Source organism: Cherax quadricarinatus, unplaced genomic scaffold (genome assembly GCF_038502225.1).
Source record: "Cherax quadricarinatus isolate ZL_2023a unplaced genomic scaffold, ASM3850222v1 Contig3515, whole genome shotgun sequence".
Taxonomy (NCBI): domain Eukaryota; kingdom Metazoa; phylum Arthropoda; class Malacostraca; order Decapoda; family Parastacidae; genus Cherax; species Cherax quadricarinatus.
In genome coordinates, this window is record NW_027198541.1 from 32,947 (window position 1) to 43,002 (window position 10,056).

Here is a 10,056-nt window from a genome sequence, read left to right on the forward strand (position 1 = left end):
AGTTACATAGGTTATAATTATTTTACATAGCAGCATATGATCAGCCGGGCTGTGGCTCGTACGTTGGACTGCGTGCGACCAGCAGCAACAACCTGGTTGATCAGGCCCTGATCCACCGGGAGGCCTGGTCGTGGACCGGGCCGCGGAGGCGTTGTTCCCCGGAATAACCACCAGGTTGAACCATATTCGCCGCTTGACCTGAGCAGAGTGCAGCGGACGTGTGACTACTGCCCTCTGCTGGCCATTGGAGGAGATTTATATTTTCACAACATGGCGCAGTCTGTGAGAAGGCGTGTGCACACGGTGTGCCTTGAATTGGTGCATGGTGCAATAACGCCTCAGTCTGCGCAAGTGCTTTTACCGCAAATTATCCGTGACACCTATGGTGTTGCGGATCAAGAACTGTATGGTGTGGCGCTAAATGGTGCCTATCGTATTTTCGTCAAGTTGAGATCAGCTGGAGTGTATGAACGGCTGGTTGACAAGTACCAGGACGGGAGTGTGGACGTTAATTCAGCGATACGTGTTCGACTCATTGACGTGTCTAGGCATTACACATGGGTGAAAGTCCGAAATGTGCCATTTGAGGCGGACGAGACTGACCTGTGGAATGTATTTGAACAGTATGGAACTGTACACCTGGCTATGGCTGGTAAATGGACGGATGGGGCGTATGCTGGCTTGCCGGATGGTACGTTCACGCTCAAGATGATATTGAGGCATTCCATCCCGTCGAGGCACTCCATCCCGTCTTACGTCATACTGGACGCATTTAGGACGCAGGTAATGGTGTACTACGCTGGGCAGCACAAAACGTGTACGTTACATGGTGCATATGACCATATGGCGGCCCAGTGTGGGACATGGCAGTACAGACAGGAACTAGGTAGTGAGATGCTGAAAGAGCCAGAACCAGACATGGGTCATGCTGATGAGTCACCTGTACATACAAGTGGCACTTCCTGCAGTGAGAAAGTGGAGCGTCAGCTGCCACTGACGGGTACCAGCCCCTATCTATCACAGTTAGTGGGATGTGAGGCATCTGCCTTGGAGACCGGGAAGACTGTGCAGAGTGGTGAAGTGCGGGTAGAGGGAGGCCTACTGGTGAACGTGAAGGAAAAATCCTTTGAGAAGAAGGTTTCTGAGGATAACTTGAGGATGGTGAGGAGTCCTGTTCAGATTGAAGATGAGCAACTTGGAAGATTGGCAAACATGGCAGATGACTCGCCAGGAGTGGTGGAAGTGATTGAGGTGAATGCTGAGATTCACAGGGAGGCATCCAGTGAGTTGGAAATGGATGCAGAGAGTGTCAACCATAAGAGGGCGGCGACATATTCCGACTCGGATGATGTTTTGACCCCAGGACAGAGACCGGGGAAAAAGCCGTGAGTTGATGTGGTGCGTGGGAGCTCTAAAGGTACGTCTGGTCCGGTGTTGGATCAGGGTAAGCCACAAGTGAGCAGTGGAGAGAAAAGTGGAAGAAGCAGACACACTGGAAGCGTGTCAGTGAAAGGTGAAATGGGGCAGAGGGTGAAATCACATAAGTAGGTTTCCGGTGCATGACAGTGAATATTGATGGATTGTGTGCGAGTGAGAAGCGTCTGTGGGTAGAGGGATTTTTAAGACGTTATGCTATAGACATTGTTTTTGTGCAGGAACATAATTTCAAGCTGGGAAGGGAATTGGAGGTGGATGGGTACAGAGTGTTTGTGATGTATTCGGAGCGAATGAAGAGAGGGGTGGGAATCCTGATCCGAGAGACGAGCCCGTTTGTTGTTCTTAGGAGTGAAGGAGGGGGGAGGTCGTGTGTTAAGAATAGATGGGTGGTGGAGAGGTGAGAGGATGGCAGTAGTTTGTGTGTATGTGCCGGCTGAGAATGATGTAAGGGTAAAGAATGAATTTGTGAATAATGTATTGGTATATTATTTGCGGTCATTACCGTCAGTGACAATAGTTGGTGGCGACTGGAACTGTGTGGTGCGTAGGAAGGATGTGGAACCGAGGGGGGCAGGGTGTTTTTTGGCAGGTTTAGGGGATCTATTGAGAGGTGTGGGATTGAGGGATATAGTTGATGGAGGGGATAGCGAGATAGAGCACACATTTCATAGAAAGGGCTATGCTGCACGACTAGATAGGTTGTATGTGACAAGGGGTGTGAGGGTGACGCGGGTGCAGACGGTGAATGTCGTTTATTCAGATCATAGGGCGGTTTATGTTGATTTAAATTGGGACGGTTTGCCTAAGAGATATTTGGGGTACTGGAAGCTGAATGTACGACTACTGGGTGAGGGGGTGGAGGGAGAGGATTTTGAAAGTTTGTGGGAGGACTTATGGGGTGGGGGTAAGAGCGCAAGCGATTTATTGGGGTGGTGGGATGGGGTTGCGAAGAGGAGGATCAGGCAATATTATGTGCGAAGGGGAAAGAATGAGGCATGGATGACATATGGGCTTCAACAGTATTTAGAGGGGCGGTTGCAGGGTTGTTATGAGAGGGGTGCTGTGGTAGGTGTGTATCCAATGGAGGAAATTGAAGCATTAAAGTGGCAGATAAGAGATATGCACAATGAGAGATTTGATGAGGCAAGGGTGCAAGGTGGGTTAGAGGAGGCGATTTGGGGAGACAGGCCATCAGCTTGTGTGTTACAGGGCCAGTGGAGATGCAGGTTGGCAATGGAGATTGATAAGCTGGTAGTACACGAGAACTTAGGTGGGTATACGAAGGGTCAGGAGTTGCGAACTACTGAGGGTATGAGTGGTTTTCTGGATAGTTGGTTTGGAAAAAATTTGTGGAGTGTAGGAGTGAACGGTGAGGATTTAGAGAGTTTGGGAGAGAATGTATCTTGTGTGCTGAGTGGAAGTGATTGTATGGCATTGGGAGGGGATATTGAAGAGGGGGAGGTATGGAGAGCTTTGGAGAATATGGCGAGAGGTAAAGAGCCAGGTATAGATGGGTTACCTTGTGATTTCTATGTGAAGCATTGGAGTGTGTTGAAGGATTTTTTAGTGAACCTGATGAATGTGATGAAAAGTGAGGGGAGGATGGGTGAGTTGCAGTGTACCGCAGTAGTAGTTTTGATTCCAAAAGGGGAAGGCCCTACTACAGTGCAGAACTACAGGGCATTGTCGTTGTTATGTGCTGATTAGAAGATATTCGCAAAAATCTTGGGGAACAGGCTGAAGTGCGTGATAGAGTTGTTGCGAGAGATCAGTGTGGGGTGCCTGGGAGGACAATGTATGAAGGGCATGGAATAATAAAAGATTTTGTGGAAAGTATGGAGGGGGAGAATAAAGGGGGGGGAGGTGTCTTAGCATTGGATTGGCAGGCAGCGTATGATTGCGTAGAACGAGAGGCACTGTGGCATATCTTACAGAGGCAGGGTTTTGGGGAAGAGATGGTGCGTTGAATTGAGACTTTGTATAATAGGGTAGGTGTACGTGTGCAGGTGAATGGGAAATTGGGAGAGTGGGTTTCAATGGGTAGAGGCATAAGGCAGGGTTGTCCTCTGTCTCAACTGGTGTTTGCTTGTATACAGGACCCTTTTTACAGGGCAGTGGGGAAATGTTTAGGGGTGGATCGTGGTGTGGAGAATGGAGGGATGGGAATAATAGGGTATGTGAATGATACAACAATTCTAATGAGCAGGGAGGAAAGTTTACATGAGATGGAGGATGTAATTGGTGGTTTTGAAGGAGTTACAGGTTTAAGAGTGAATGTGGAGAAATCGAAGTTATTGGTTTTAGGGAATTGGGTAGGGAGGGCGCGATGGGAAACAGCTGTGCGTTGGTGTGTGGTGGATAGACTAAAGGTGTGTGGGATAATTTATATGGGGAATGCCGGGGAGGCACGGATGGTTAATTCTGGGAGGGCAGTGGATAGGTTGGTGGGTAGGTTAAATGTTTTGAGACCCATGCATTTGACGATACATCAACGTGTAATAGTGGTGAATGTAATGTTATATAGTATGGTCTGGCATGTGGCAGCAGTATATCCATTGGCAGGACCGGACATAACTAGAATGCTAAAAAAGGTTTTTCGATATATATGGGGTTCTGGGTGTGACTGGTTGGGTAGGAGTGTTGTTATGCTACCGGTCGACAAAGGTGGATTGGGTTTAATAGATATAAGATTAAGGGTTAAGTGTATATATTTGAAGAGGGGGTTTCTCCGAGTGGAAGGTCGTGTGGGGAAGGGTGTGCAAGCATTATATGAGGAGGCACGAAGCTGGTGGGTAGGATCAGAGATGAAAGAGTGTGAGGATGTGCTGAGAGCTTTATTGTATGTTAGAGATCCGTCTAGGATACGGGTAGGTGTTCTGGAGGGTGCTGCAGGGGTGAGGGTGATTGCGAATGTTGAGGGCATATACCCAATGTATGCATGGGGAGACATTTGGGTAAGGTTGCGGTTGGTGCGCATCAGACCAAGAGTGCGAGAGGTAATGTTTCGTTTCCTTCATGGAATATTGCCGTCTGGTGTGGTGCTTCGGGAGAGAGGGTTGATGGTGGAGGACGTATGTAGGGCGTGTGGGGATAGGGAGACAGCTTTTCATATAGTATATTTTTGTAAAAATTTGGAGTGTATACGGGAGTGGATGGGTGGGATTTTGAGGAGGGTGGGTGGGTGGGGGAGGGATATCGGTATTAAGGACATTGAGTTTAGATGTGGGAGGTGTGGAAGAGTCTGTGCAGCGTGCTTTGGTGTACATCATGGCGGATTTTGTTTTCGTATCATGGGCCATGAGGGGTAATGGGGATTGGAAGGTGCGAAAGGAGGTATTGGCTGCAACGATGTACAAAACACTTAGTCGTAATAGGGGGATATACGGAAGTAGATGGGAAAGGGCTTTTCCTGAAGGATATCGAAGTATGAATGTCAGAGGTTTGTTGGCGGAGTGAGAGAAAAAAAAAAAAAAAAAGGGGGGGGGGGTTGTTAGGAATTTCAGGGGTTGCACCGGGCTCGTCTCCGAATCTGGGAACGTATGAGGAGTCCTTGATAAGGTGTGAAATGGCAGCGTAGTTGTGGAGTGTGTTTTAAGTAAGTTTGTGGTGGTGCGTAAGGGAAAAGTTGTTAAGATTTTTATGGACATGGAAATGAGCAATATTTGTGTGAATGTGAAAAGTATACGGTCATACTCAGAATGGTATACTGATGTATGTTATGGATAAGTTAAATTTGGAATATGTTGTAATGTATTATCAGGATTGGTGGTTGTATTAAAGCAAAGGGCATGAGGGCGTGATAAATATGTCTGTGTACCAAATGTACTGCTAATAATGAGATAATGTAATGTGTGTGATTTTTATCATACATCAAGTGTATACAGCAGTATGTAAGAGAGAATTTCATGTCCTCAGTATGGGTTGTATATTAGTATTCGGTGAAGTTCAATGAATATTATTGACGTGATGGGTATATAAGGACATGTTCATGTACAATGTGTTAAGTAGTGTTAGGATGGTGAGGCAAGTAATGCTGTGGTCTGTAGAATAAGAATATAGTACTTGTTTAAGTTAATGTTTAATAGTAATGACTATGTATATTTTATTATATGGTAGAAGAAGTTTGTTACTTAAAAATGGAAATTATATTTGCAAAATATTACTAAATATACGTGATTGTGTAAGTTCGCTTGTAGGATGATGTAGTGTTTGTTCGCTTGTAGGATGATGTAGTGTTTGTTCGCTTGTAGGATGATGTAGTGTTTGTTCGCTTGTAGGATGATGTAGTGTTTGTTCGCTTGTAGGATGATGTAGTGTTTGTTCGCTTGTAGGATGATGTAGTGTTTGTTCGGTTGTGGGATGATGTAGTGTTTGTTCGGTTGTGGGATGATGTAGTGTTCGTTCGCTTGTAGGATGATGTAGTGTTTGTTCGCTTGTAGGATGATGTAGTGTTTGTTCGCTTGTAGGATGATGTAGTGTTTGTTCGCTTGTAGGATGATGTAGTGTTTGTTCGCTTGTAGGATGATGTAGTGTTTGTTCGCTTGTAGGATGATGTAGTGTTTGTTCGCTTGTAGGATGATGTAGTGTTTGTTCGCTTGTAGGATGATGTAGTGTTTGTTCGCTTGTAGGATGATGTAGTGTTTGTTCGCTTGTGGGATGAATGTAGTGTTTGTTCGCTTGTAGGATGATGTAGTGTTTGTTCGCTTGTGGGATGAATGTAGTGTTTGTTCGCTTGTAGGATGATGTAGTGTTTGTTCGCTTGTGGGATGAATGTAGTGTTTGTTCGCTTGTAGGATGATGTAGTGTTTGTTCGCTTGTAGGATGATGTAGTGTTTGTTCGCTTGTAGGATGATGTAGTGTTTGTTCGCTTGTGGGATGAATGTAGTGTTTGTTCGCTTGTAGGATGATGTAGTGTTTGTTCGCTTGTGGGATGAATGTAGTGTTTGTTCGCTTGTAGGATGATGTAGTGTTTGTTCGCTTGTAGGATGATGTAGTGTTTGTTCGCTTGTGGGATGAATGTAGTGTTTGTTCGCTTGTAGGATGATGTAGTGTTTGTTCGCTTGTGGGATGAATGTAGTTGTGTTCGCTTGTAGGATGATGTAGTGTTTGTTCGCTTGTGGGATGAATGTAGTGTTTGTTCGCTTGTAGGATGATGTAGTGTTTGTTCGCTTGTGGGATGAATGTAGTGTTTGTTCGCTTGTAGGATGATGTAGTGTTTGTTCGCTTGTAGGATGAATGTAGTGTATGGAAGTGAGGTGGGACGAATCATTTGTTATATTATACTGTGTTTAGTTTTTCTGTGGTGAGGTGTGGACATTGTTATTTTCTAACCTTTATTTGTTTCGTAATTTATTGAGGTGTTATGTATTATGTATTTGATATGAAGTTTAATATACAACAATAATAAGTGTGTAAAGAATTTTTGGATAATTGAGAATGTCTTCGTACATACAGTTTTATGTAAAATGTCAATACCTGTGACATTCTTTGGGTTATATTGCATATTGTGTTTATGGCTGCAATTTTGGATGTACTAAACCCACCTGTATATGAAGCTGTGGACTGTCTTTAGTTTAGTTAAATGTATGTTATGTGTGATGGTTGGGGTATTTTTTGGGGGGTATCAAACTTTTTTATATGAACGTGTGTTTTCTTATGTATAAGTTTAGTGCTAAGGCAGGGAATGTGGAGTTTTCTTTTATTATATATATAAGGGATACGTTTCATTGCTTACATTGTCTACATGTATAATTGTGTATTGCGTTTTTCAATAAAATATAAAAAAAAAATAACCACCAGGTAGGTAGGTATGTGTAGAGAACCTGGGATAACCCAAAAAAAGTCAGATAAAGTGACTTATTTTCGTTGGGGTCCCCCGAAACCACCTTCAGGTACACTCCAGGAACTGAATACAGAGGCACAGCCCCTGGGATAGGGACAGCCAGTGGGGGATAAACCCCCCAGAAGCATATATTTTTTCATAACCAATTAATTTTCCCGTGTATTGTATTAACCAGTGACCACGAAAACGTGATAATTCAAAAAAGATTCATTGTGTGATGCTTATGTCATGTTTGTGTTACAAGCCAGAGACAGGTATTGTTCCAGTCACTGTATTATGAATTCATTCTTCACGAGAAGGAAAATTTAAGAACCACAATGGAAATAAGTCACCCTGTCTGACTTTTTTTTGGGTTAACCTGGGTTCTCTACACATATGTTGCTATGTATGATAATCTATGTAACTGTGTATACCTGAATAAACTTACTTACAGAGGCTATAATGACCTTCAATTGACAGAGAGAGAGAGAGAGAGAGAGAGAGAGAGAGAGAGAGAGAGAGAGAGAGAGAGAGAGAGAGAGAGAGAGAGAGAGAGAGAGAGAGAGAGAGAGAGAGATTTTGCTTTTGGTAAGGCAGGGACAATAATACAACACTAAGAGTGGTTACTGGTGAATCTTTATTAACTGTGACATCACATGCTCAGTGGCTAGGATGCAGAACACTGTGGATAAGAAGTTACTGAGAATTCATATACAGGTTTAAGAATGGGTATGACAGGTCCACATGGCCGTGTCGTTCGTGAGTAGTCGAGAGGTGGGTCAGGAGCTGAGACTCGACCCCTGGTGTGTAACTGAGCGCTGGTGGCACACATCACAGCTATAAACAGCTGCACATCACGAGGAACATCTGCAGGAGCAAATGGATTGCAAGTTAATTCACTAACTGTAAATTAAGCTTAATTACAGATGTCTGAAAATCTCTGGGGGATATTAAGGTATAAATTAGTTTCAAGAGTTCTTCCTTGTGTATTGTGTGTCGCTAAGTGACTAGATTATTAACACTATCCTCTCATACTGAGGGAGGTAGCTGGGTACGGTGGGCTGTTTAGCAGGAACTATCACAATCTGTCTCTACAATAATGGTATGTATATGTATGGTATACCATACGACAAGATGAAGATTTGAAACATGTACATTCCCTTCAAGGGAGGTTCCTTGACGCTGGTGAGGGACTCTTGATCTAGGGAATTGGATCTGTGCTCCAGTTCCCTGAATTAAGTCTGTATACCTTCCATCCCCTCGCCCCACGTGTGCTGTATAAACCTACGGGTTTAGCGCTCCCCTTGATTATAATAATCGACACGTACAACATCTGGGTATCTTCATTGTAGAAGTTTCGCCAACCAGTGGCTTTATCAGTACAATACAAGGATATAATGAGAAGAATGTATCCACATTGTGAGAATTGCCTATTATCAACGAGCATGCAGAATTTACTTCAGACGTCGTCACCGATCTAACACCCTTACTTTATCTTCCCTAATAATAATAAAAATATCTTTATTTCTACAAGTACATGTACAAGGTATACAGACCATAGCTGACATCAATGACATACTACTAAATAGAAAACCACTTGTTATGCAGAGCATTCCAGGTAAATTAGGTCAATTTTGTCCCAGGATGCGACCCACACCAGTCGACTAACACCCAGGTACCCAATTTTACTGACGGGCGAATATGGACAACCGGTGTAAGGAAACACGCCCAGTGTTTCTACCCTTGCAGGGAATCGAATCGGGTCCCTCAGCGTGTGAAGCGAGAGCTTTGCCTTATAGTAGTATGTCATTGATGTCAGCTATGGTCTGTATACCTTGTACATGTACTTGTAGAAATAAAGATTATTATTATTATATATGGTTACAGTAAGTTTATAGATTACAAACCTAACAACATAACTTACCTGGCAATCTGAGTACAGTTTAAATGTTCAGAAGGCGGCGGTGAAGGCTGGCACCAGTAGGAACAGTAGCAGCAGTGCCTGCAGAAGGTGAGAACCCAGAACAGGGACACCACTGTTCCCTATGTTGGAGTAGTCACTGCCATAGTAGCAGACAGTGTAGTCCCTCGTAGTCTGGCACTCTCCCATCTCCATCCCTTTGGGGACTACTCCACACGTACGTGCGATCCAGTAGTCTGTGAGGAGGACAAGTCAATAGTGTTTGTAAGTCAATACTGTCGGTGAGTTTTATGTAGCATCTAGAAATATAGCAAACATTTTCTTCAGTGGATTTGTGGGCACACACATACCCACATAAAAAAATATATATTCTCACTAACCATTTAGTCAAATATAATGTATAGATTGCAGAACGTACATAACTTATGACCAGTGAAGAGGAGGGGCCAGGAGCTGTGGCTTAACCCCTGCAACCATAACTAGGTGAGTACACACACACACACACACGCACACACACACACACACACACACACACACACACACACACACACACACACACACACACACACACACACACAGCAATCAGCGAAGAGGCGGGGCCAGGAGCTATGAATCGACCCCTGCAACCATAACTAGGTGAGTACACACACACACACACACACACACACACACACACACACACACACAGCAATCAGCGAAGAGGCGGGGCCAGGAGCTATGACTCGACCCCTGCAACCACAAATAGGTGAGTACATCTGAATAAGGGTAAGAAGTTACCTTGAAAGCAGCAAACCTCGCGCAGGATAATAGACGAGGATATCCGCTTTATAATACAGACTTATGTAACCCCAGTCGCTGTAGCTGGTCATCATGAATC